This window comes from Panthera uncia, chromosome F1, assembly GCF_023721935.1.
Source record: "Panthera uncia isolate 11264 chromosome F1, Puncia_PCG_1.0, whole genome shotgun sequence".
Lineage (NCBI taxonomy): Eukaryota > Metazoa > Chordata > Mammalia > Carnivora > Felidae > Panthera > Panthera uncia.
In genome coordinates, this window is record NC_064813.1 from 27,269,527 (window position 1) to 27,297,292 (window position 27,766).

The 27,766-nt window shown below is 38.7% G+C and overlaps 1 protein-coding gene across 2 annotated transcripts in view; it reads right to left on the reverse strand.

Moving 5' to 3' along the window:
- CEP350 (centrosomal protein 350) overlaps nt 1-14,579 on the reverse strand; it is a 151,557-nt gene extending 136,978 nt beyond the window's left edge. For both annotated transcript variants that reach the window (XM_049634147.1, XM_049634146.1), the window contains exon 1: nt 14,252-14,579. The gene's annotated coding sequence lies outside the window, so the exon portion shown is untranslated. The remainder of the gene's footprint in view (nt 1-14,251) is intronic.
- Between the last annotated feature and the right edge of the window lie 13,187 nt (nt 14,580-27,766).

Sequence of the window (27,766 nt, forward strand, 5' to 3'; positions counted from 1 at the left end):
AATGAAATCTTGCCATTTGCAACTACATGGATGGAACTGGAGGGTATTATGCTAAGTGAAATTAGTCAGTCAGAGAAAGACAAAAATCATGACTTCACTCATTTGAGGACTTTAAGAGACAAAACAGATGAACATGGGGGACAAGACAGAAGAGACTCATAAATATGGAGATCAAACTGAGGGTTACGGGAGGGGTTGTGGGAGGGGAGATGGGCTAAATGGGTAAGGGGCACAAAGGAATCTACTCCTGAAATCATTGTTGCACTATATGCTAACTAATTTGGATGTAAATTTTTAAAAAATAAAAAATAAAATTAAAAAAAAAGAATACTTTTATTACTCATTTAAGTGACTCAAGAGTTTCATTCTAGTGTCCATTTTATAGTGAGTTTAACTGGCATCTTTTAGAGAAACAAGTTGTTTCATGCAAAAGTCAAAGCATAAATGAATACTACTTTGTTCAGACTAAAGTCAAATATCATGAGGACTAAAAAAGAAACTATATTTGACATGGTTCTATTTACATCACATAAAATATAAAAAGCCTCCAAAAGTTAGCTAAGGATGACTCTAACTTGCCAACAGAAAACAGAAATAAAACTTCATTAAAGCTATGAAAATAATATAAAAGTATCTGGTTAAGATGATACATATAAAGGGGTACCTGGGTGTCTCAGTGGGTTGAGCACCCCAACTCTTGACTTCAGATCACGATCTCACGGTTCAGTTCCAGTTCAGTTCAGTTCGAGAGTTTGAGCCCCATGTCTCTCTCTGCCCCTCCCCCACTTGCGCACTCTCTCGCACGTGCTCGTACTCTCCCTTTCTCTCTCTCAAAATAAATAAATAAAAACTTTAAAAAGAACTCTATGGAGAACCATCTTTTAAAAAAAAGTACGATACATATAAAAGGCAGAAGCACCTTATCTCAAGTAAGCATGCAACTTAAAATAAATTACTTGATAGCAAACAAGGGATCCACACTTCAAAGTATCACCCAAATACTCATTTCATAAGAGAGGCGCAAGGCTCAAAGAAAACTAACAATAGCCAAGAAATTTTAAAGAATTATATTTACCATTTAACTTCCCCACTTACTGTACAGGCTAAGAATTCATAAAGAGGGGGGAATAGAAAAAGAACACAAAAAGTAACTTTTAGGGGAAAGGAGCCACAAGAATACATCTGTTTTAAGATCTCCCCACCTCCAGGTTCTTACAAGAAACTTCAACCATCAATTACATTTTCCCTCATGTGTATCTCTAGCGTCCTCCTCTCTCCAAGATTGTTCCTATCAGCACTTATACTCAATCAAGTCTTCTTACTTAAAACAAACACAAAAGTCTCTCAACCCAGCACCCTCCTCTACTACTGCTCTTTTTCCTTTACAAACTTCGCATAAAAGTTAATTGAATACACTCACTCTTCAAGCAATTCCTAGGTGCTTCGCACCCTCAAATTCTCCCCAACAGCGCTCATTAAAATCACCAAAGATCTCTCAATCTGCTGTGCATTTTCAAATAAAAAGTCCTCATCATGCTTGGCCTCTTGGCAGCATTTATCACAGTTGACTACTCTCTTGAAACACTCATTTCCTTTGGCTTCCATATACCACACTCTGATTTTCCACTTCCTCTCTAGTTCTTTCTTAGTATCCTCTGCTAGCTAGCCCTTCTCTTTTAAATCTAGAGGTTCAAGAGGGTTTGAACATTGGCTCTTTTCTAACATTATGCTCTGGGCAATGTCACCATGTCCAAGGCTTCAAATACCATGTACGTATATGCCAATGACTGCCAAAAGTCTAGTCCCAATCTTATCTCTGCTATGCTAACCCATATATCCAACTGCTTATTCAGAAACCTCAAAGGCACATCAAACTCAACATCTCCAAAAGTCAACTCATGATTATTCCCAAAAACACAACCTTGAGGTATTCCCTATCTCAGTCCAGATGCATAAGCCAGAAATATCCACAAGAGGTGATTAAAACTACATGACCTCTAAGGTCCTATTCTACTCTAAATTTATAATCTATACCACCAGTTCCAAATGTGGTCCAGGGATCTCTGAGGGTCTACCTATCAGGGGGAGTCTTTGAAATCAAAATTATTTCCATAATAATATTAAGATATTAATTCTCTTTTTCACTTTCATTCTTTTTTGAGTATATATAGTGCAGTCTCCCAAAGGCTACATGACATATGATATCACAACAGGTTGAATGCAGAAGGAGATATGAGAATCCAGATGTCTTCTATTAAGCTAGATATTAAAAAGATTTGAAAATGTCAAACAATGTTATTCTTTTCACTAAATGCTTTTGTGTTTTGTGTTTTGGAAAATACAGTTACTTTTCACTTAAAAATGTTATTTATTTTAATACAGGTTTATTGTTATTTTAAATAAATTAATAAATATGTTTAAAACTTCCATGTCATGCATGTTTTCCAACCAGAATGCTATGAAACTAGAAATCAACTGCAAGAAAAAATCTGGAAAAAACACAAATACATGGAAGTGAAATAACATGCTACTAAAAAATAAATGGGTCAACCAAGAAATCAAAGAGGAAATCAAAAAATACAGAAACAAATGAAAATGAAAACACAACAGTCTAAAATTTTTGGAATGCAGCAAAAGCTGTTCTCAGAAGAAAGATTATAGCAATACAGGTCTGCTTCAAGAAGTTGAGAAAAATTTCAAATAAACAACTAACCTGACATGTAAATGAGCTACAAAAAGAACAAACAAAACCCAAAATCAATAGAAAGAAGGAAATAAAAAAGAACAGACCAGAAATAAATGAAATAGAAACTAAAACTAAAACAACAACAACAACAACAACAACAACAACAACAACACAATGTAACATACCAATAAACCCAGGAGCTAGTTCTTTGAAAAGATCAACAAAACTGATAAACCTTTAGCCAGACTCATGAGAAAGAGAGAGTGACAGAGAGAGTGAGCGAGCAAATAAAATCACAAATGAAACAGGAGAAATGACAACCAACACCACAAAACTATAAAGGATTATGAGAGAACAGTATGAACAATTATACACCAACAAACTGGACAACCTAGAAGAAATAAATTCCTAGAACTGTATCACTTCCCAAAACTGAATCAGGAAGAACCAAAAAATTTGAATAGACTGATTACTAGCAATGAAACTGAATCAGTAATCAAACACTCTCAACAAACAAAAGTCCAGGACCAGATGGATTCACAGGAGAATTCTACCAGACATTTAAAGAAGAGTTAATAGAAAAAGAAGAGGAAGGAAAGCTTCCAAATACATTCTATGAAGCTAGCATTACTCTGATACCAAAACCAGATAAAGACATTACCAAAAAAAGAGAACTACAGGTCAATATTTCTGATGAACACAGATGCAAAAAGCCTCAACAAAATATTGGCAAACTGAATCCAACAATACATTAAAAAAATCATTCACCGTATCAAGTGGGATGCATTCCTGGGATGCAAGTGTGGTTTAATATTCACAAACTAATCAACGTGATACATCACATCAACAAAAGATAAAACCATATGATTTCAAGAGATGCAGAAAAAGCATTTGACAAAGTACAACATCCATTCATGATAAAAACCCTCAACAAAGTAAGCGTAGAGGAACATACCTCAACATAATAAAGGCCATATAATAAAAAAAATAAAATAAAAAAAAAAAAACCACAGCTAACATCATACTCAATGGTGAAAAATCAAAAGCTCTTCCTTTAAGATCAGTAACAAAACAAGGAGGTCCACTCTCACCCCTTTTATTCCACAAAGTACTGGAAGTCCAAGCCATAGCAGTCATACAAGAAAAAGAAATAAAAGGCACACAAATTGGTGAGGAAAAAGTAAAACTTCCACTATTTGCAGATCACATGATGTTATATATAAAAAATCCCAAAGACCACCAAAAAATGACTACAACTGATAAATGAATTCAGTAATGTGTCCCAAGACACAAAGACACAAGACACAAAATCAATGTGCAAAAATCTGTTGCACCTATGCACTAATAATGAAGCAGCAGAAGGATACATTAAGAAAACAATTCCATTTACAATTGCACCAAATATAATAAAATACCTAGGAATAAACTTAACCAAGGAGGTGAAAGATCTGTCTTCTAAAAACCATAAAACACTGATGAAAGAGATTGAAGATGACACAAACAAATGGAAAGATATTCCATGCTCACGGATTGGAAGAACAAATATTGTTACAATGTCCATACTACCCAAAGCAATCTACAGATTTAATGCAATCCCTATCGAAATACCAAGAACATTTTTCACAGAACCAGAACCAAAAAACCCAAATAGCCAAAACAATCTTGAAAAAAAAAGAACAAAACAGAACAGAGGTATCACAATCCCAGATTTCTAGATATACTAGCGAGCTGTAGTCATCAAAACAGCATGGGGGGGCGCCTGGGTGGCTCAGTCGGTTGAGCGCCGACTTCGGCTCAGGTCACGATCTCGCGGTCCGTGAGTTCGAGCCCCGCATCAGGCCCCTGTGCTGACAGCTCAGAGCCCGGAGCCTGTTTCAGATTCTGTGTCTCCCTCTCTCTGACCCTCCCCCGTTCATGCTCTGTCTCTCTCTGTCTCAAAAATAAAATAAAAAAAAAAAACGTTAAAAAAAAAAAAAAAACAGCATGGGAATGGCACAAAAACCAACATATAGATCAATAGAACAAAATAGAAAACCTAGATCCAAACCCACAATTACATGGTCAATTAATCTTCAACAAAGAAGAATGGTAAAAGACAGTCTCTTCAAAAACTGGTACTGGGAAAATTGGACAGCTACATGCAAAAAAATAAAATTGAACCTCTCTTACAACATACACAAAAATAAAAACTCAAAATGGATTAAAGACTTAAATGTGAGACCTGAACCATAAAATCATACAAGACAGCACAAGCAGTAATGTCTCTGACATCAACTGAAGCAACATTTTACTAGATACGTCTTCTGAGGCAAGAGAAACAAAAGCAAAAATAAACTATTGGCACTAAACCAAAATAAAAAGTGTCTGTGCAGCTAAGGAAATGACCATCAAAACTAAAAGATAAACTACTAAATGGGAGAAGATATTGCAAATGACATATCTAATAAAGGGTTAGTATCCAAAATATAGAAAGAACTTCTACAACTCAGCACATACACAAAAACAAATAATCAATTAAAAAATGGGCAGAAGACATGAATCAGACATTTCTCCAAAGAAGTCTCACATATGGCCAACAGACACATGAAAAGATGCTCAACATGACTCATCATCAGGAAAATGCAAAACAAAACAATGAGATGTCACCTCACAGTCAGAATGGTTAAAATCAAAAACATAAGAAACAAGTATTGGCACGGATATGAAGAAAAAAGAACCCTTGTTGTACTGTTGGTGGGAAAGCAAACTGGTACAGCCACTGTGGAAAACAGTAGGGAGGTTCTTCCAAACATTAAAAATAGAACTACCATATGATCCAGTAATTCTACTACTGGTTATTTACCCAAAGAATACAAAAACACTAATCTGAAAAGATACAGGCACTCCGATGTTTACTGCAGTATTATGTACAATAGCCAAATTATGGAAGCAGCCCAAGTGTCCACTGATAGATGAATGGATAAAGAAGGGCGGTGTGTGTGTGTGTATGTGTATATGTACATATATATATTTATGTATATATAATAGAATATTACTCAGCCATAAAAAAGAATGAAATCTTGTCATTTGCAACAACACGAATGGATCTACAGAGTAGAATGCTAAGTCAAATAAATCAGAGAAAGACAAATACCATTAGATTTCACTCACATGTGGAATTTAAGAAACAAAACAAACAGAGAAAAAGAGACCCTTAACTATAGAGAACAAAAAGATGGATGGATGAAATAGGTGACAGGGATTAAGAGTACACTTACCATGAGGAACACTGAGTAATGCACACTCACTATATTGTACTGAATCACTCACTATATTGTACACCTGATAGTAATGTAACACTGTATGTTAACTATACTGGAATTAATTTTTTTTTTAAGGGGCGCCTCAGTGGCTCAGTCGGTTAAGCCTCCGACTTAGGCTCAGGTCATGATCTCACGCTTCGTGGGTTCAAGCCCCGTGTCTGGCTCTGTGCTGACAGCTTGGAGCCTGGAGCCTGCTTTGGATTCTGTGTCTCCCTCTCTCTCCGCCCCTCCCCTGCTTGCGCTCTGTCTTTCTCTCTCTCTCTCTCGCTCTCAAAAATAAATAAACGTTAAACAAAATGTTTTAAACTAATATATATATTTAAATCTTCTAATACAGTAAATATCAATAGACATAGCCCACATGAACAAGAGCTCTTTAAGTTTTTAAAAACTCATGAAGTGCTCTTGACACCAAAAAGTTTGAGAAATGCTAATCTGTATTTACGGTATATACACAAATAAGATACAAGATGATATTTTTAAATGGCCAATTCTCAAGTATCCTCTAGAAGCAAATGACAGGGCTCTCATTCAGTCACATAGATTTGGTTCCATTATTCACTGGGCTCCCACTATGTGCCTGGCACTAGGGATAAAATGAAATTATATTGTTTTGGCTCTCACAGAGAATATTTTCCATACCTTTACTACATTTCAGTTCTCTCATCTCTATCAGATCCTATGTAACAATCATGGCTGCCTGAAAGAATGAGAAAAAACAAGACTGCAATAGTCATACTATCTAGTCTAAATATAAAATGGACAAATTTAGTAGGGACCAGGCTAGAAAAAAAGGAGAAAACTTTCCAGCTCTAGGTCAGACCCATTACACTGTTCCAAGTAAACTTCCAGAATAACCAACACCCCCATAATATAGTATAATACACAAACACAAGTGACCTGCGGATTCAGCCTCAACTCTTTTCACATTTAAAATACAAAACCCGGGGTGCCTGGGTGGCTCAGTCGGTTGAGCAACCAACTTCAGTTCAGGTCATGATCTCACTGTTGGTGAGTTCAAGCCCCATGTTGGGCTCTGTGCTGACAGCTCAGAGCCTGGAGCCTGCTGTGGATTCTGTGTCTCTGGCTCTCTGCCCCTTCCCCACTCATTCTCATTCTCTCTCTCTCTCAAAAAAAAAAATAATAAAATAAACATTAATATATAAATAAATAAATTTTTAAAACCCCAACAACTACTTTTACAAATATAAGGCAGATCTACTGTAATCTATGAAATCTAGAAGAAACTAACATTTGGTACCAGTTTGGCCCCTGGAATATGAGGCAGGGTGAGGATCTCAAAGAACATAATGTCTCCCAATGATAAGAAATGAAGAGCTAAACTAGAGCTTGACTAGAGGTGGTCCTAATCTTTTACTTAGGGAGAACTGAAGACCACGAACAAGACTGGGAATAATGAGGGGGAAAAAAAAAAAAAAGCCCTAGGAATAGGAACTTAAGCTTTGCTTACCCACCATCTAGTTATCCTGAATACTTATTCTTCCAAATTAATTTCAAGGAATACATCCCTATAAAAGTGTTTTACAGCTTACGAGTCAGGATTATTTTTTGGCCTAAGTATGAAATTTTCATGACAAAACCTTCCCTGATACCGAAGAAACTGCTAAACCTGGTTAACTCTGAGTGAGGATCAAGGAGTAAAAGCAGATTTTTCTATGAATATGTTTTTGAATTTTGTTAAAGCAGAGGCACGTGTCACTTTTTGAGGAAGGAAAAAAAACCAAGAAAAAACAAACAATTTTGAAAAGTTTCCTTCCATATTCAATAACTTACTAATTTAAGCTAAGGCTGTAAAGGAAAGAAAGACAACTACTTTTTCTTTCATTGGAAGCGTTTATTGACTCCTTAAGGCAGTGTAGTTGCTCCCACTTTGTGGATCCACAGTACTTTACCATTCCTCTTACCACCTTGTGCTATTATTTACATATCTGTCGCTTACATGGAACTGTGGAGATGTTTTAGGCCCCTATATATCCCTAGTCCATGCAGAGTACACACTAGGTGCTCCAGACCTACTTGCTGACTGATGGATGCTCCCACTGATAAGTCTCAGGATCCAATTCTTACATGCAAACAGGCAAAAAAAAATACAGGAGTCTCATACAATATGAAGAGGTTAACCATTCCTAAGCAGGTAATTTATTTTGACAACATGTAAAATAACTAACTAAATAATAGTTACATGCATACATATATGCATTTATAATTCCAAACAAGCCTGGAACTACAGAGAAATTCTTTAATAAAATACTGTTATAGGGGCACCTGGGTGGCTCAGTTGGTTAAGCATCCAACTCTTAATTTCAGCTCAGGTCATGATCTCAGTGTGTGGGTTCGAGCCCCACACTGGGCTCTGCACTGATGGTGCAGAGCCTACTTGGGATTCTCTCTCTCTTTCTCTCTATTCCTCCCCCACTCGGGTTCTCTCTCTCTCTCAAAATAAATAAATTAAAAAAAAAATAATTCACAATACAGAAATGTAGCATCTATACAAACTTTCAGAGATGCATCAATTGAATAAGTGTAGTCCGATTTCATTTATAACCAATCAGAAAACAAAGCACATTAAAGCTAGAAATTAGAGGTCATCCAGCCTCATGCTCTTCAAATTTGTAGTTAACAACCCGTTAGTAGGTCAAAAAAAAAAAAAAAAAAATCTGATAGATTGGAGCTAGCATCTTTTAATAAAATCAAACGGGACTGAATTAAAAATAACAGCGTGTGTTAAAAGTAGTAGGATATTATTTAGTGGAACTTACAATTCATTTATATTTATACATATATGTAAATTATATCCCTAAGAAAAAATAAATTTCTTATTGTAAGTGTCCTAGTCAAAAGAGTTTGAGAGGTTCCCAAGCTTTTTCATTTCACAGAACTCTCAGTGTCTCAGTAATTTTTTTCAAGGTTCCCCCTAGGCACCAAAAAATGCCTTCTATTTCAATTTATTAGATCCATACAATCTATTAAGTATTTATGTCCTAACAACTTAGTAGCAGTTTGAAAAATACATATAAATTGAAAGAAATATTTTATTACTAAATAACCACAGTTGCTTATTAATGGAATGAATGCACCTACTACACACAACTTCCCAAACCTTGAAAACACTTTGGACACTGCCACTTTCATTTACCGTTCATATGGATTTTTGCACAGTACTTTTTTATCACAGTAGCCCCCAAACCTAGTTTTTTGAAGACTTCCTGTCATCAAAAGGAATACAGCACAATGTAACAGACACTACCTGAAACTAATAGTTTGAGCAGTGCCCCACAGATGTCAAATATCACACAGATATCCCACAGCTGTGAAATATTACCGTGTTTCCCTCAAAAATTTTTAAATATTCCACAGTGCCTGTGTGAGCTCACTATAGTCATCAAAGGTACCTGACAGCACAGTTTGGGAATCCTGGGTTTAAGAAACAACTGATCTAGCCTGTATGCTTACTTTGCAAATTAAGAAATGACACTTAAGGTCACAAAGCTAGTAGAAAATAAAAACACTTGGGGTGCCTGGGTGGCTCAGTCGGTTGAGCGACCGACTTCGGCTCAGGTCATGATCTCACGGTTTGTGAGTTCGAGCCCCGCGTCGGGCTCTGTGCTGACAGCTCAGAGTCTGGAGCCTGCTTCCGATTCTGTGTCTCCCTCTCTCTCTGCCCCTCCCCTACTCATGCTCTGTCTCTCTCTGTCTCAGAAATAAATAAACATAAAAAAAATAAAATAAAAACACTTAAGGGTTAACTGCATCAACAAAAGTTTTGAAACAGAATCTAATCATGTGATAGCATGTTGATGAAATCTACAGATCTCTGAAAAACAACTAAATTCAAAAATACATTTAGGGGCACCTAGGTGGCTCAGTCCGTTGGGTGTCTGACTTCAGCTCAGGTCATGATCTCACTGTTCCAGAGTTCGAACCCCACTTCGGGCTCTGTGCTGACAGCTCAGAGCCTAGAGCCTTTTTCAGATTCTATGTCTCCCTCTCTGTCTCTGCTCCGCCCCCGCTCGTGCTGTGTCTCTCTTAAAAAATAAATAAACATTAAAAAAATTTTTTTTCAAAAATACATTTATATGATTGTATAATAAAAGGAAATTGTTTTGATATTTTTTAGAAAAAAAGCTTCAAAAATTATAAAAGTGGAAGTTATAATAAACAGAAGTGTCTAAAGTAAAAAAAGGAAAGTCATCCACTCCCTCAGGGATAACATAGCTGATAGTTTAACATATATCCTCACAGACCCTTTCCTACGGACATACAAAATCATAACAAAATCAAACTACATTTCTTTGTCCGTGTTTGTTTTTTCAAAACTGAATCATATTCTACAGTGTAATGCAACTTTTTTCTTTCACTCAGGATTATATCATGAACATTCTTCCATGTCAGGACATAATAGTAATTGCAAACACTCAAACATTTATGTGGTGCTTACTGTGCTTGCTTGAGGCCTAAATAGTAACTCATTTAATTCACACAACAGCCCTGTCAGGTGAGAAACTATAATTATATCCAGTTTCCAGATGAGTTTAAGTAATTTGCTAATGGCTGCATCTAATAAATGATGCATTTGGGATTTGAACCCAGAAAGTTAGTTGCATGGTCCTTGCACTCAATGATACACTCAGCTGCTTCTCATGAAGTAAATCTAGCTATCCCTCAACCTGTTAACAAGTGCATAGCACTTCACAGCATAAGTACACTATAATTTTAACTATTCCTCTACATTTAGGACTATTCTTGACATTTTTTAATTTTTTAATACTATTGGCATTTACTTGTAATAATGTTAAAATGAACTCCCTATAGATTTACTCTTATGCTTTTGTGTTAAAATTTCTGTAAGATAAACTCCCTAAAAATGAAGTAACTCTATCAAATATGCGCCCTTTTAATTTTGATAGATAATACCAAATTTCCTTCCAGAACACTGTCCTACTTGTACCAACTTATAGTCCCAATGACAGAGGGGAGGGTTGAGGTTCATTTTTAAGTCAACAAATATTTTTGATTCATGGAGAGGCCTATTTTGAGTTTTTCACTCTGACGCAGAATGAACAGACCGCCAGGTTGATTCACAATCATCCTCTAATTTGATAATTATCTGACTTTAAAGAGGTGTAGACTGTATAGTGAATTCTTCATCCAGTTATGAAACCACCTATGGGTGAGATATTTCCCCTATACGATACTGTTCACTTATGTACAAAACGTGGGAATTGGACTACCTGGCCTTTCAGATTTAAAACTCTCAATGCTGTAATTAAGAAGTGACTTCAAGTTATTAAAAGCCTATAATTATAGTACTAATTAGGCCAGGGCCTTAAACCTTCTATTTTCTTTAAATTATAATAACTACTGCCAGAAGACCTAGGCAAATCATTAAAATAGCCAATAAAGTTTTCAGGATCCACCTGTGGCTTATTCTCAGTGGTTTTTTAATCCCAGGCTGTAATTCCCTGCAACCTAGCAAACTTGAACATATCTCTAGAGTATATTTCTAACATGAGTTGATATGTGCCTAGGAACATGAACCAGTGTTGTGTTTTTTTAAATATTATGCCAAGACCACTCTTAAGTCAATTTATTCAACTAATATTTATTGACTGGTTTACTATGTACTAAGCACCGGGTGCACAATAGTTAACAGAGTAACTCTGCCATCATGGAACTTACAGACTAGACAAGAAAGGCAAATAACAAACCAAAATAACCACTAGTAAATGTAAAGTTACACTTCTGATAACAATAAACAAAAAGCTATTAGTGCAGAAGAAAGAAAAAAAAAAAACCCGCTATGCAATCTTTTGATTATTTGTGGGGTTTTTTTGGACTATTTGCAACACTAGAAATTGTTTGACATGAGAAGAAAATGTCAATAAAGAAATTATTTCACAACCTCTCCTGCACTGCAAAAACTAGCAATCACAAGTGTAGATGACAAGTTAACTTTTTAAATCACCAGTACTAGAATAAAGTCACCAAGATGTCACTACTTTTCAGTTATGCTACTATGTGGCCCAAATATTGGTTTATCATAACCAAGACTATAAATGCTTTGAATTTCAAAGACGACATAACTATGAGTATCCAAACAAAATGAAAGATGACAAATCAACTACAATTTCTTAGGAGTACTGTTCAAGCAAAAAGTACATACAGCGGTAAAGCCATTCATTATAATAATTCATCACTTGTTCATAATTAACAAAATTATTGAAAATACTATTTTTAAAGAACAACAATCATTAAGCATTAAGGAGTTAGTGGTATGTCAAAAGGAACAAAAATAGATTTTTTTTTAGATTTTATAAAACCAAGTTCCAGAGTATCTATATTAATATCCAATTTTAAAATAAAACTAATTCTACAATGTTAACTAGACTTGTGATCATTTCACAATACAAACATATGAATCATTATGTTGTACACCTGAAACTAATATAATGTTGTGTCAATTATACCTCAATAAAAACAAAAAACACTTGTTCAGGAATAAGAGCATCATTCATCACACTTCCTTGTGTCAATTTCCACAACTGCAAAACAAAAATATTTGTCAAACCTACCTCACATTGCTACGAAGATTAAATAAAATAACGTATGTGGTGATACACTGAAAAATGATGTCAGTTATTTTAAACAGTTGCTTCTTTTTTGCCGCCACTATAACATAGCAATTTAAAAAATAACAAAATTGGTAAGATAAGGACTCCATCTCCTTTCGTCTGTCCATAAGTATTATAAAAGGGGCAAAAAACTGGCAATCAAAAAAAAGCACTAAGAAAAAATTCAAAACTTCATAATTCCTAAATTGATTACCCCCACAGGAGGCTGGTTGTTTAAGTAGTAACACTCTTACATAACAAAATATCTCAGAGAATCAGGGAAATTATCTCACATATGTATGAAATTGTTTACTGACTAGATGTCACCATCATCACAAACACAAGTCCTGCTACTATGAAAAAATGAGATACATGTATTTATCCACACATACAATGTATTTTAGCTTGATGTTTATTTTCTGATTAAACCATCTTCAATGCAATGACGCTCCAATGGTTCAGATTTATTTTATTACACTGAATGGAGTTGGTCAATTTAGCACACCAAAACTAATTTCATGTTACACAACCATGGGTTTGAAGCAACTTCTACCATGGGTCTAAAACCAATCCCCCAAAATCTCATGTTACTGGCAGCACACGGCCTTGTTTAAAAACTGTGTTTTAAACCAAAAAATTTTTAAAGTGGAGAGCAGCTCTCAGTATTTTATCATTGCTTCTACAAACCGTTTCAGGCTGTTGCTAGGTCCGCCTAACATAGCCTTTCCTCTAAAACCTTTAAATGCAAGAGGAGGAGGTATCGTTAACATGGCAACATAACCATTAACGACTTTCCCAAATTCAAAACAAGGATCGCCATCAAAACAAAAATATCAAACAATCAGGCGGAGTCATGGATACTGATTACTACTCCTGACAACCTGTCCTATATGAAGGATCTTTTTCTTTTATGAAAGACTTGCTACTACACTAAAACCACATTAAAATGTTATACCTATGGGCAACTTCCTATCTGAAAACTAAAAATCCAGCGAAATTCCAAACCGTATTTGGGACATCAGTTAAGTATTGTTTACCATGTTGGGTTACATTTAAAAAGAGGGCGGGGAAAAATACTGACAACTTTGAAAGCGTAGAGCTTTTTAAATCTCCCACTAAATCATTTGTGAATAAATCGGTAGACTACATTCAGCAGCTGCTAGACTGGAGCAGAAGATCAAAGTTTTTCCTATACTTGAGAATGCTTATCCCCACCAAAAAGGAACAGAAACCAGTCATCCTTGCCACTGGAGCCAGTTGCCCGGAATTTCCTAAAATATGCCTGATCTGCAAGCGAAGGAGGAGCACTTCTCCGGAGACCAAAGGCGAGAGGTATCTTACATCTTTTGCAGACGAGAGGAGGGGCGGGAGCAGGGAGAGCACTAGCAGGTAAGGAAGGAAATCCGTCTTCGGCAGGCACCGGTGGGACCTGAAATCCAGGTCTCAGGATGGCCCTCCCCGCAAAGGCTCAGGACACGGGGAGGTTCCCCGAGGGGGACGCCAGGCTGGGCCAGGACTCCCGGCGCCCCGCCCCGCCTCTCTCGCCGCCACCGGGGACCCGGGACCGCGGACAGAGGCAGCAGAAGCTAAGCGAGCGTCCGCGGTCCCAGCCACGTCCTCCCGCGGCTCACCTGAGAGTGTCGCCTCCGCCCTCGGCTCCCACGGTGCATCCCGCGGGGCCTGGCGGAGGGTGCAGTGATGCCTCCCCGACCGGCCCCAGGGCTGCCGGGCCTGGCCTCCCCGCTCCGGGGACGCACCGGGTGCCCGCCTCGCACCGGCTCCCGGGATCCGCCGGGCTGCAGAGAAGGAAGGAGAGGCAGAAAGGCTGCCTCCCCTCCCCCACAGCAAGACTCCCCCTGAGCTGCGGCTCTCTGCAGTTCCCTCTGGCGCAGGTCCGGCCCCGCTCCCCCGCCCGGGAGTCACTTCGGCAGCGGCGGCCCAGTCGCCATTACAGCCCAACAACTGACACGGAGGAGGAGCGGCGCCGGCGGCAGTGGCAGTGGCGGTCGCGCGAGGCAGGGCGGGAGCAGTCGGGGCCCAGGCAAACCTCGCGAGAACTGTCCCGACACGGTTCTACAGGAATACAACCTTCGGTTAGGGCCATGTTGAGTGTGGCCGAAAGGTGCGGGAGGGAGAACGAAGAAAGGACACTCGAGAGCGCCATGTTTAGTGTGGCGAGTTTGTGCCTTGCAGGACTCGGGAGGAGCCAAAGTAGATCCGCAGCGGAGACCTCTCTCCACCCCCACCCCCCACCCTCCTTCCTCGGACGCTAATTGGGCCTTTTGGCTGCGCATTTCACCCCGGGCCAAAAAACAAGCTGGGGGTTTGACCAGGGTGCGCTCAGAAGTCGAAATTACAGCTTCTCAGAGTTTACGATGTTTCACCAATTGTCGTCCAAGTAAATCTTCTTTACCCCAATCAGTTTCAGAGCAATTGCAGCGCTGCGGCTGCTGCAGTTACCCACTGCTGTCACTGGCCGTTTTGCTCGCGAGGGTTAACGATTGTGTTCAGCATGCAGTCGGTCCAATGGCTAGAGACTCCAGAGCAAGGAAAACGGAGTTTCCTCCCGTTTAGGTATAGGCATTGGTAGAACTGTGCTTTGAGAGACTTTGTGTGATCAACATATCTTCTAATATCTTTATCCGCTTTCCCCAGTCTCCGAATGGTGAATTCTAATGTGTGTCAGGACTTAGCTTAAATGACATGTCTTCTGCAAATAATGCCACCTTCCGCTAGGTGCTCACTTCGCACAAGCTCTCTGCCCATCACTTTCCTGCACCTTCTGAACTCCCACAACTGTTTACCCAGAGACTATTTCTCATCTTTAAGTATCTTGAAGACGCTTGTCTCTCTGTACCCCAGTAGGGCCTAGCTCATTTTAGGTGCTGGATAACTGCTAACTGCTAGGTGTAACTAGGACATTTTAGGTGCTGGGTAACTGCTTATTGGGTAGATCTCATCAGTAAAAGCAGAAGTCAGTAACCGCTCCTTCTCTGTAGGGCTGTTAACTGTGCCTGAATAGGACGTATGTGGATGTGCAAAAATGGTCCTGCACGTATGTAAAATCTGTACTGTGTCTCCAGGAGGCTGTACCGGAGGGAAGAACAGGAAATGTGGGTATCCCAGTGGTGCCAGAAGTAGTGAGAAAACAACATAAGGAAAAAGTTATTTTCCTTATCCTTTCTGTGTAAAGCAGTGGGATAGATGTTTTTCATATGTTATTTTCCTGAATTTATACAACCACCTTATTAAATATTATACTCACGTTTTTAAAAAGAGGAAATGGGAAGAGGGCGCCTGACTGGCTCAGTGGGTGGAGCGTGGGGCTCTTTATCTCGAGGTTGTGAGTTAGAACCTCACTTTAGACGTAGAGATTACTTAAAAATAAAATCTTTAAATTTTTTTTTAACGTTTTTATTTTTGCGACAGAGAGAGACAGAGCATGAGCAGGGGAGGGGCAGAGAGAGAGGGAGACACAGAATCCGAAGCAGGCTCCAGGCTCTGAGCTGTCAGCACAGAGCCCGATGCGGGGCTCGAACCCACAGACTGGGGGATCATGACCTGAGCTGAAGTCGGAGGCTTAACCGACTGAGCCACCCAGGCGCCCCAAAAATAAAATCTTTAAAAGTGGAAATGTGTTGTGAAAAGTTAAGTAATTTGCCCAATATTATGCCATCAGTAAAAGACAAATGTAAGATTTGAGGTCTCCCTTACTCTAAAGCCTATTTATACTTCTCCACCCCCATGCTACCTCCTGGGTAACAGAGAAAACACCAAAAGTTTCTGTCACTGTGTGGGGAGCAATGTTATCCTCATATCAGCCTATGCACAATTTCCATCTCTCATACTGCAAGCTGACCCCTGCCTCTCCTTCACCTCCCAAATACCTCAAACACACCAACCTCTCTTCTTTTTGACATGCCATAGCTCTTATTATTTACACCCTACAGATTGGCTCTTGCAGCATTTTACCATATTTGACTATAATGAATATGAAATTGCAATTGTTGCGTGAGGTCCTGAGACAAACTGATAGCAGCAAGTAAATTATGAGACAGGCGTCCAAGAAGCACATTTTCAAAGGAGTAATATGATACCAGTAATGCAATTCTTGGGCCCCTCTCTCAAGACCCTTCAACCCGGTCAGTGATATGAAAGGGTTGAGAGAGGCTTCTGGGTGGCTCAGTAAGTTGAGCGTCCAACTTCTGCTCAGGTCATGATCTTACAGCTCATGAGTTCAAGCCCCAAATATGGCTCTCTGCTATCGACACAGAGCCCGCTTCGGATCCTCTGTCCCCCCACCTCTCCCACCCCTCCCCAGCTCGTACTCTCTCTCTCTCCCAAAATAAATAAATCAACTTAAAGAGAAAAAGGATTAAGGGATTGTAGATTCACAGGATTTGAGAGGAAGATTTTTGGAGAGAATAGGCAGAGAGGTGCAGAGGTGGCTTCTTCCTTTCCTCAAGCTAGAGAGAAGGGCTTTGAGGAGACAACATGGAAAGCTTGATGTGTGCACCAGAATCTGGAAGCCAGAGTAGCCTGAGGCTGGATTCAGCCTTGAAAAGGTACAGCAGCCTCAGCAGTCAGGTAGAGAATGGTGCCTGCCCAGGTTGAGTGTTCCTGCTCCAAAAGAGGAGTCAGAGATAACTGAACCTGAAGTCAGAACCCACGTAAATAGTATTCTACTATTCGAGTTAAGGAAAGGTGGAGAGAAATATAATACTTGCTTGTACATGTGTAAATTATCTCTACACGGATACAGAGGACACTGCTATCACTGGCTGTCTGTGTGGAAGGAAACGGATGACTAAGAGTAAGAGGGAGATTTATCAGTTGTACTCTTTTGTACTTTAACAATTTTTAATCATGTCACTATACTAACCATTTAAAAATAAGTATTTTAGGGGCGCCTGGGTGGCTCAGTTGGTTGAGCGTCCGACTCTGGCTCAGGTCATGATCTCACAGTTTGTGAGTTGGAGCCCCGCGTCGGGCTCTGCTCACAGCTCGGAGCCTGGAGCCTGCTTAGATTCTGTGTCTCCCTCTCTCTCTGCCTCTCCCCCACTCGTTCTCTGTCTCTTTCTGTCTCTCAAAAAATAAATAAAGGTTAAAAAAAATAAGTATTTTAAAATAGAGATTAGGTATTTTCCTTAAAAAAAAAAAAAAGAAATTAAAATTGAAGGAATCCTCCTGAAAGGGTGGCCTGCCAGGGTGAGTGGAACCCAGAGAAAGACGAGAATTTGGCAGGGGGCAGAAGATGAGGGGACATTGGGAGTGGCCAGCTGAAGGAGAGTCACAGGCATCAATAACATTCCTCAGGTAGGAATAGAATGGTCAAAAATGGGGAAAAAGAGGAAGAGATTCAATTTCTTTTAGATTTTTAATATGAGACGGTCCAGGGTGGGGGGGGGGGCTCAATGGGGGTAAGGGCAGAGAGAGAGAGAGGCAGACACAGAATCAGAAGCAAGCTCCAGGCTCTGAGCTGTTAGCACAGAGCCCGACCAGGGGTTTGAAATACCAAACCGTGAGATCATGACCTGGGCTGAAGTCAGACCCTTAACCCACTGAGCCACCCAGGCGACCCTGTAGCAAAATATTTTTAAATGCCAAAGAATAAGAAAGAGTACATTCAGAAATGTGATTACCTCTGAGGGAGCAGAAGGGGAAGTTATATGTAGTCCAGATGAACTCAAGAAACTTCAATGGTGTTGGTGGTAATGTTTTATTTCTCAGGCTAGGTGTGGGTGTTTGTATTGTTATTCTTCATAGTTTTTGTATTTCCAAAATATTAAATAATATATTTTAAACATAAAAATAAATGAGAATTTTAAAATACATGTAGGGAATAGGAGGAAGAACACCCCAGAGAGAAAAGTAAAAGAACACAAGAACGTAATTTCGAACAGTAGAAATGATATCTTACTGATTTGGGGTTCAAGAAACTTTTGAACTTTGTGGCACTGAACAGAAAAGTACACTCTTTTTATCAGAGTTTAAGCCAAGACAAGAGTGTATATCCAAGAAAAAGCTGCAGCAACTTCCTTGGAGGTAAATTAGCCACAGTTCACATAAAGAGCAACCACCACCAAGGGGAAGTTTGTGCAGAATCAACTCCAACCTGTGTCCTGCCTCCAAGCTACTCTTCCAGATCAGCAAAGAGAGGTCATCTCCTCTCCTCAGCCCAGCCCTCCACTATGCACATTCCTGGGAGAGGAAGATAGGTCAGTGAAAACGCAGTACAGCTGGTTCTAAGTAAAAAGAAACTCAAAGTTAATGCTAACATTGTTCAATTTTTGATTAATTCAAGTCAAACAAATTATTATCTTTTTTTTTTTTTAAGTCTATTTTGAGACAGCGTGAGTGGGGGAAGGGCAGAGAGGGAGAGGGAGGATCCCATGCAGCCTCCACTGATAGCACCAAGCCCGATCCTGGGCTCAAACTCACAAACTGTGAGATCATGACCTGAGCTGAAACCAAGAATCGCGGACACAACGAACTGAACCACCCAGGCGCCCCTGTGTCCCCTCTTCTTGAGCCTGGATGGAATTTTGTAACTGTCTCAACCAAGGGAATACAACTGAAATGATAAAATGTGATTTCAGAGGTTAGGTCATAAGAAGCAATATAATTCTGCTTAGTGTTTTGTCTCCAGGGACACATGCCTTGGGAATCCTGTCTGACACGAAAAAAGCCCAGTTGAAGCTCCATACTGGAAGACCATATAGAGATAGAAATGCACAAAGAACCCTAGGTATTCCTCCTCCCAACTGTCTAAGTCTTTCCAGCATTAACTACCAGACAAATGAAGGATTGATAATTCCAGATGGTTCTGGATCCTATCTGTATTAGTCAGGTCTAATAGAACCAATAGGATGTGTAAATATGTGTGTATATATATATATATATATATGTAACAAAATATGTACAAATGTAATATTATAATATGTGTGCAATATAATATATAGTATATGTAATTTAATGTTAACATTATATACACTGTAACATATAGAAGTATGTTTTTACATATATACTTTAAAAAAATTAAAAAGTCTAACTTTTGGGGCGCCTGGGTGGCGCAGTCGGTTAAGAGTCCGACTTCAGCCAGGTCACGATCTCGCGGTCTGTGAGTTCGAGCCCCGCGTCAGGCTCTGGGCTGATGGCTCGGAGCCTGGAGCCTGTTTCCGATTCTGTGTCTCCCTCTCTCTCTGCCCCTCCCCCGTTCATGCTCTGTCTCTGTCTGTCCCAAAAATAAATAAAAAACGTTGAAAAAAAAATTAAAAAAAAAAAAGTCTAACTTTTAAAAAATCTTAAAATTCCCATTCCGAATACTCTATAAATACAATTGACATTGATTTTGCATAAACCAGTTGCTGACAATGGAAAACTTGTGATAAAACAGAAAAGAAACTTCCATATTTGAGTAGCAGGGCATTGTTGATCCAACCTCCATCTTCTCTCCCTCTGTGTCTCTCTCTTTATACACACACACACACACACACACACACACACACACATGTTATGTCACACACACACACACATGTCATTCACTTTTATTGTCACATTTGTTTCAGGCAGGAGTGTTACTACAACTTTACAACAACCAGTAAGGTGGGGAGCCAAACAGAATGGAGCAGGGTTAGAGGCTTCCCTTTTTGGTGGGTATAAACACCTTAGTTGTTAGATCTTGCCAATCAGGTTGCTGAAGGACAACAGCTATTTAGCAACCAGTACAGAACTATGTTTTTTAAGTTTTTATTTAAATTACAGTTAGTTAACATGCAGAAAATGTTAGTTTCTGGTGTACAATGTAGTGACTCAACACTTAACATACAACACCCGGTGTTCATCACAAGTATACTCCATAATCCTTGTCACCTTGTTACCCATCCTCCCACCAATCCTTGTTACCCATCCTCCCACCCACCTCTCTTCTGGCCACCATCAGTTTGTTCTCTATAGTTAAGAATCTGATGGGGCACCTGGGTGGCTCAGTCAGTTAAGTGGCTGACTCTTGATTTTGGCTCAGGTCATGATGTTGGTTGGGCTCCATGCTAAGCATGGACCCTGCTTGAGAGTCTCTCTCTCCCTCTCCCTCTGCCCCTCCCCAGCTCACATGTGCGTGTTCTCTCTCTCTCTCTCTCTCAAAAATAAATAATAAAAGAGCCTGTTTCTTGGTTTGCCTCTCTCTTTTTTTTACCTATGGTCATTTGTTTGGTTTCTTAAATTCCACATATGAGTGAAATCATATGGTATTTGTCTTTCTCTGACTGATTTATTTCACTTAGCATAACACTCTCTAGCTTCCATCCACATCATTGCAAATGGCAAGATGTCATTTTTCTTTGATGACTGAATAATATTCCATTGTGTGTATATACCACATCTTCTTCATCCATTCATCAGTTGATGGACATTTGGGCTTTTCCATAATTAGGTTATTATAGATACTGCTGCTATAAACATTAGGGTGCATGTATCCCTTTGAATTAGTATTTTTGTATTCTTTGGGTAAATACCTAGTAGTACAATTGATGGATTGTAGGGTAGTTCTATTTTTAACTTTTTGAGGAAACTTCATACTGCTTTCCACAGTGGCTGTACCAGTTTGCATTCCCACCAATGGTGCAGGAGGGTTCCCCTTTCTCCACATCCTTGCCAACACCTGTTGTTTCTTATGTTTTTGAGTTTAGCCATTCTGACAGGTGTGAGGTGATACTCACTGCACTTTTGATTTGTATATCTTTGATGATGAGCTATGTTGAACATCTTTTCATATGTCTGTTGGCCATCTGTATGTTTTCTTTGGGAAAATGTCTATTTATGTCTTTTGCCCATTTTTTAATTGGCTTATTTGGGTTTTCTGGGGTGTTGAGTTTTATTAGTTCTTTATATATATATTTTGGATTTTAATCCTTTATCAGATATATCATTTAGTGCAGAACTATTTTAATATTTAAACAACCAAACCAGATGTCAGTTTAGAATTAGGTATGATGTTATTGCAGGATTTGCAGTGAACTTTGGCCTACTAGTTTAATCATCATTACAGCCCTATAAGAAAAACATGGCAAAAATTTGCCTTTGGTAAGAACACACTGGACCATCCTAACAGAGTCTATTTTTTACTGGACAAACCTGTCAGTTTAAGTGTATTGTTAACAACACTGTGTTTCTCATGCTCGATGCCATTCAGTCCTGAGACTATGACTCAGTTCAGCAGAATTGCCCTGAGATTTTGAGATTCTGTGAGAGGGCACATGAGGAAGCCTATTGCTGCCAGAAATACATAATGTGGAATGTACCTGAAAGTTCTCTGAGGATTCAGCCATTTATAGTCACAGATTTAAAATAAATAAATAAATAAATAAGGGAGCAAGCAGTATTTGTCTATCTCCTTGAAAAAGAGGAACTCGGGATTTGAGCTCATTTGTGACTCAGGATCACATTCTTCTTAAATGTAGAAACTTACCTGACCATTGCAAAAATCCATAGCTTGAAAGGAAAGAAATTCTAACAAATAAGTTCTAGTAAAGTTAAAACAGAGCCATTTACTTCACTTACTTTACTTAAACCTCTTGAGTAAATATTAAAACAGATTGGTTCTGCTTTATTGCTAGGTAAAACGTTTATCCTTATCTGGGAAGGTCAAGACATCACTCGTAAGAAAGAACTCAGAGAGACTTTCAATGAATTTAGCAGCAAACAAGACTAAATAAGCACAGAATTATATTTAGATGGTCTGGGAAATTATTTTCCAACACTAAAAAAGATCTTAACCCCACTCCAAATAATCTATAAATACAGTTAACATTGATTTTGCACGAACCAGTTGCTGAGAATGAAAACTTTGCGATAAAGCACCACAGGGTTTTAAGGGCTTGAAACTTTCATATTGAGTTAGCAGGACATTACTGATCCAACCTAGATCTGATTCCAAAGCCTCTACTCACACTGACTTGCCCTATGACTTGCCTTATGACTCTAGAACAAGGAATTTAACCTGGATGGACTTAACGTTAGCAGAGATTCTGCTTTTATGGTACGTATCTTTTTTTTTTTTTTTTTTTTGATGGATAGGATATGGTCTGAAGATTTAATGGAACTGTAGGGCAAACAGTTAAATCAGTGGTGGGATCTACACTTTCTCCCACCCTGTTTTTGAGTTACTCATTCATACTGGTTGGTAAAGGTAGCTAGAATTTAGAAAGTGTATCTTGCGTAAAGTTAACATGAAAAGGAGAAACATGTCCTTGACAAAGAGCATGCCCTTCCCCATGACCACAAATAAAACAAACCTGTTTTTAAAAACCAGACTCAGGGGCGCCTGGGTGACTCAGTCGGTTTAGCGTCCGACTTAGGCTCAGGTCATGATCTCATTGTTCGTGGGTTTGAGCCCTCTGTCGGGCTCCACACTGACAGTATGGAGCCTGCTTGGGATTCTCTCTCTGTCCCTCTCTCACACTTTCTCTCTCTCTCTCTTTCTCCTTCTCTCTCTCTCTCAAAATAAATAAATTAATTAAAAAAAAAAAACAAAACAGACTCTTGAATGTAGAGAACAAACTGGTAGTTACCAGAGAAAAGGTGGGTGGGAGTATGGGTAAAATACGCAGAGGATTAAGAGTACACTTATTGTGATGTGAGCACTGAGTCACGTATGGAATTGTTGAATAACTGTATTGTACACCTGAAACTAATATAGCACTGTATGTTTTACACTAGAATTTTTAAAATAAAAAATAATATAAATAAATATAACCGTTTAACCTAGTGCTATGCATTTAGCTCTAACAGTTAATAAAAAACTCATTGAATGGATAGATGGATGAATACATTACATCAATAAAGTAGACCAGGAGAACTAGGTGGAAATTTAAGGAAGAACAAAGTCCACTCCTTAAACATGTGGCTATTGAGTTCAAAGTAGCTTTTTGGGATTGGATTATCTGGAAGATTGCTTCAAATCCACATTTCATTTTTGATGGCTAATCCCCCCTTAAAATGAGTAATGAAGTGCTGTTGGAACACAGCCCAGCAATGGGGTTAGTGAATTTCTTCCTCTTTCTATTTCTGATAAGGTCAAAAGCAAACTAGGATTTAGGACAAACCTGACACTGACTTTTTTTTTTAAATATAGAGGCTTAAAATCATAAACTAATTTATTGTAGTAATTGTGAGACATTGGAAACAATGGGTACATCTCAAAAACATTTCTTTTGTTTTTGAGTTTTTTTCCTTTTTTAATTTGTTTTTGAGAGAGAAAGAGTAAGCAGAGGTGGGGGGAGGAGCAGAGAGAGAGGGAGACACAGAATCCAAAGCAGGCTCCAGGCTCCGAGCTGTCAGCACAGAACCTGACACAGGGCTTGAACCCACGAACTGTAAGATCATGACCTGAGCTGAAGTCAGTTCCTTAACTGACTGAGCCACCCATGCGCCCCTTGGTTTTTTGTTTTTCATAAGGATGCTAGCTGGGCTTGAAAAAAAAGTTAGAGAGGGAGGGAGCCGAACCAAAAGAGACTCTTAAAAACTGAGAACAAACTGAGGATTGATGGGTGGTGGGAGGGAGGGGAGAGTGGGTGCTGGGCAATGAGGAGGGCACCTGTTGGGATGAGCACTGGGTGTTGTATGGAAACCAATTTGCCGATAAATTTCATATTAAAAATTAATTAATTAAAAAAATTTTTAAAAACATTAAAGAAAAAAATTTTTTTTACTTTTATTTGTTTATTTTCAGATACAGAAAGGGAGGGAGAGGGAGCGTGCACCAAAAACAAATTTTTTTAATAAAAACATTGTTGGGGCACCTGGGTGTCTCAGTTGGTTAAATGTCTGACTCTTGATTTCGGCTCATGGTCTCATGGTTCATAGGTTTGAGCCCTGAACTGAGTTCCACACCGACAGCTCGCAGAGCCTGCTTGGGATTCTCTCCCTCTCTCTCTCTGCCCCTCCCCTGCCTGTGCTCTCTATCTCTCTCTCAAAATAAATAAATAAACTTAAAAAAAATTCTTGAGTGTCATAAAGCAACTTGCTTAAACATCTGTAGTCTGACTTTTATGTAAATAAAATCAAAATAATTCTATACATATTCTGTGCATATCCACAGCATATAAAAAAGATAAACTCTGGTGTTGGGGAATGGATCAGGATTAGGTGAGGCTGGTCATTTTATTTCCAAGATTTGCTTCCATCTTCTCAGGTTTCCTCAACAAGATTTGTGAGTGGACAAACAATGTATTTACATCTAAGCCCCACGTCTTTCCTATTTTCCCCAAATTAAGTTTTATACTTAAGAGGAAGAATACTTCTGAATGGGTGATTTTGAAATGTTTTTAAGCTTTAAAAAATTATATTTTCCTATTTTTATCTCCATGAACCTTCAAAGAGTAGTCTCTTCTAATGTTCAGCACCTTCTTTTTGGTTATTTCCCTATTGACATTTCTTTTAAACAGCTTAGCTAACAGACATGGAAATCCTTTTACTGTACAAAGACAACCTCTTTTTTCTCAGAACACTCTAAAGAGAAGGGTATCTCTTTTTAGGGCATCTCTCTGTTTCGATGCTGTTTTATGGACCAATAATACAAATGAAATATACAGTGGAACATCTCATAGCAAGACAGCTGCAACTTAAAAAATTAAAAAAAAAAAAAAAAAAAAAGAACGCTAAAGAATAGAAGTCAGAATAAGGTTACATGTAACCAAACCAGGTTATATTTTGAAAGGGGTGAACCATCTCTTTACAGGCTGTGGAAAGTTTTAAACTCTTGACAGGAGATTTTCTGTGGCCCTTCCAAAAATAGAAAAAGGCAGCTGGGTGCCCAGCCTGGAAGAAGACCCATAGATTTAAATGAGGCTTATCAGCCACTAAAACCACTCCTGGAATCCCGGGATTGGGTTCTCCCCACCTGTTGGACAAGAAATGAGAACATGTGAGCATTTGGTTACAAATCCTACTGCATTAACAAAATATTATAAGGGGCCAAGAGCAGCTGGAACTGCCTTACAGAAAAACTGACAGGCAGGAATAAGATTGATGGCAAAGAGAGAGCTGGTTTTGGAAATATAAGTGATTGCATACATTAAGCATGAACTGAAAAATTTGTCCACTCTCACACACAAAAAAAGGAGGTTGGAGAGGACACCTGAAGAGCTCAGTCGGTTAAGCACCCAACTTTTGATTTCTGCTCTGGTCATGATCTCACAGGTCCATGGGATCGAGCCCCCTGGTGGCGGGCTGTGCATAGAACCTGCTTAAGATTCTTTCTCCCTCTCGCCCTGCCCCTCCCCTGCTTGCATGTTGCATGTGTGTATATGCATGGTCTCGAAAGAGAGAAAGAAAGAAAGAAAGAAAGAAAGAAGAAAGAAAGAAAGAAAGAAAGAGAAAGAAAGAAAGAAAGAAAGAAGAGAGAGAAAGGGAGGAAGAAAGGAAGGAAGAAAGAAAAATAAAAATTTGTCCAAACATAAATACTGTTCTAATACATGCTAATACTTATTTTACATATATAAGTGGTTATAACTAATACATATGTATTTTATGTAACTAATTTTAGATAACATGTATGTATAAATAACTCTTGCACAAACTTTAATAACCTCAGTTATTCACACACATTGTCTTGTTTAATTCTCACCAACTCCTGTGGTGTATCACCGTCTCTCAGAGAGGGGAAGCTGAAGCATGGCGTCATGACATGGCTTGCTTTTGGTCACAGGTTGAAGAGTGGTAGGGCTACCCGTGGAACCTCCATCATTTGAATCCAGAAGGCATGCCTGTTCAAAGGTGCTCAAAGAAGTTGGATTCTCTTTAGAGAGAAGACTGGCATGTGCATTTCTGTGCTTTGGCTGAACCAAAAAGATAGGAGTTACCTAGTGACAAATCGTTCTGTTTGCTGGGTTCATGATTTCTCTGTTTCCCCAACTCTCAGGTTACCAGCCCACACAGGTGGGATGGGTATAACTGTGGATGTTTATATGCAGCTCTCTGCCCTAAATTAACCTGATCTCCCATCAGTAACCTTAATCCCAAATTCAGGTCAAAATGAAGGAGAAATGCATTATTTCTTCATTTTTGAAATATACAGTTTACATGCAGTTAATATTCTCAAACTTTATTTTTGTCCTGTGATTAGTTTGCTTCTAGCACAAGTACTTGCTATTAGTATATAAACATATATTTGTGTTTGTGATTTTTGCCAGTTTCTGTTTATGGGGCAGACTATAACAGATTTATAGGAGCTTGGAGATGGGGACTAAAGTCAAAATATCATTTTTGAAAGGGCAACAACCAAGAACCACTCCCTCCTCTCATAATTTGTTCCCATAAAAATTACAGAATTTTCAGGGATAATTCTTTCTTTTTTTTTTTTTCTTAAGTAGGCTCCATGACCCTGAACTCACACTGCTGCGATCAAGACCTGAGCTGAGATCAAGAGTTGGACGCCTAACCAACTGAGCCACCCAGGCACCCCTTCAGGGACAATTCTGAGTTGAGTGGGAGTAGAAAGTACAGAATAATCCCTATACCTTTCCTATTCATGCCCACCTTACCAAAAATAATGTATGACACACAAGCACAGAATAACTATTAGGACATCGGATACTAACTGATATAATTTCATAGGGTTCTATATTAGATACCTAAAATAGGTTGTACTAAATGACCTAAACCTAATGTGGATACTTTTTGGAATCTGGGATAATTTATTTTTGAATTACCTCTTAAATGTCTCCCATGAAAAGCAACTGTGACTTACAATAAAAGCATTTTCATTTAATTGTTTACAGAAGATAGTATCAGTTTTAAAAATACATTTAATACAAATTTACACCAATAAATGCCTTTTGAAGCTGGAAAGCTGACCTAGTGATATGAACAGAAAAGATTAGATTCCTGACATAAATTTCTGGTTCCATCACCGACTCGTTGTGCATGCTTAAGGAAGTTATTTAATCTCTTGGTATCTTAGTTTCTCCACCTATAAAATTGGGGTAATAATATTTGCTATTAGATAATGTCAACAAAGCACTTGGAGCACCTCAGAAGAAAGGCACCACAAGTATTTTGCTATCTTAAGCATGACCTCATACTGTCTGAAGAATGAACATTACCAGGCTTGTTGATTATCCCAGCACCTTAATTCCAAACTTTTCCCG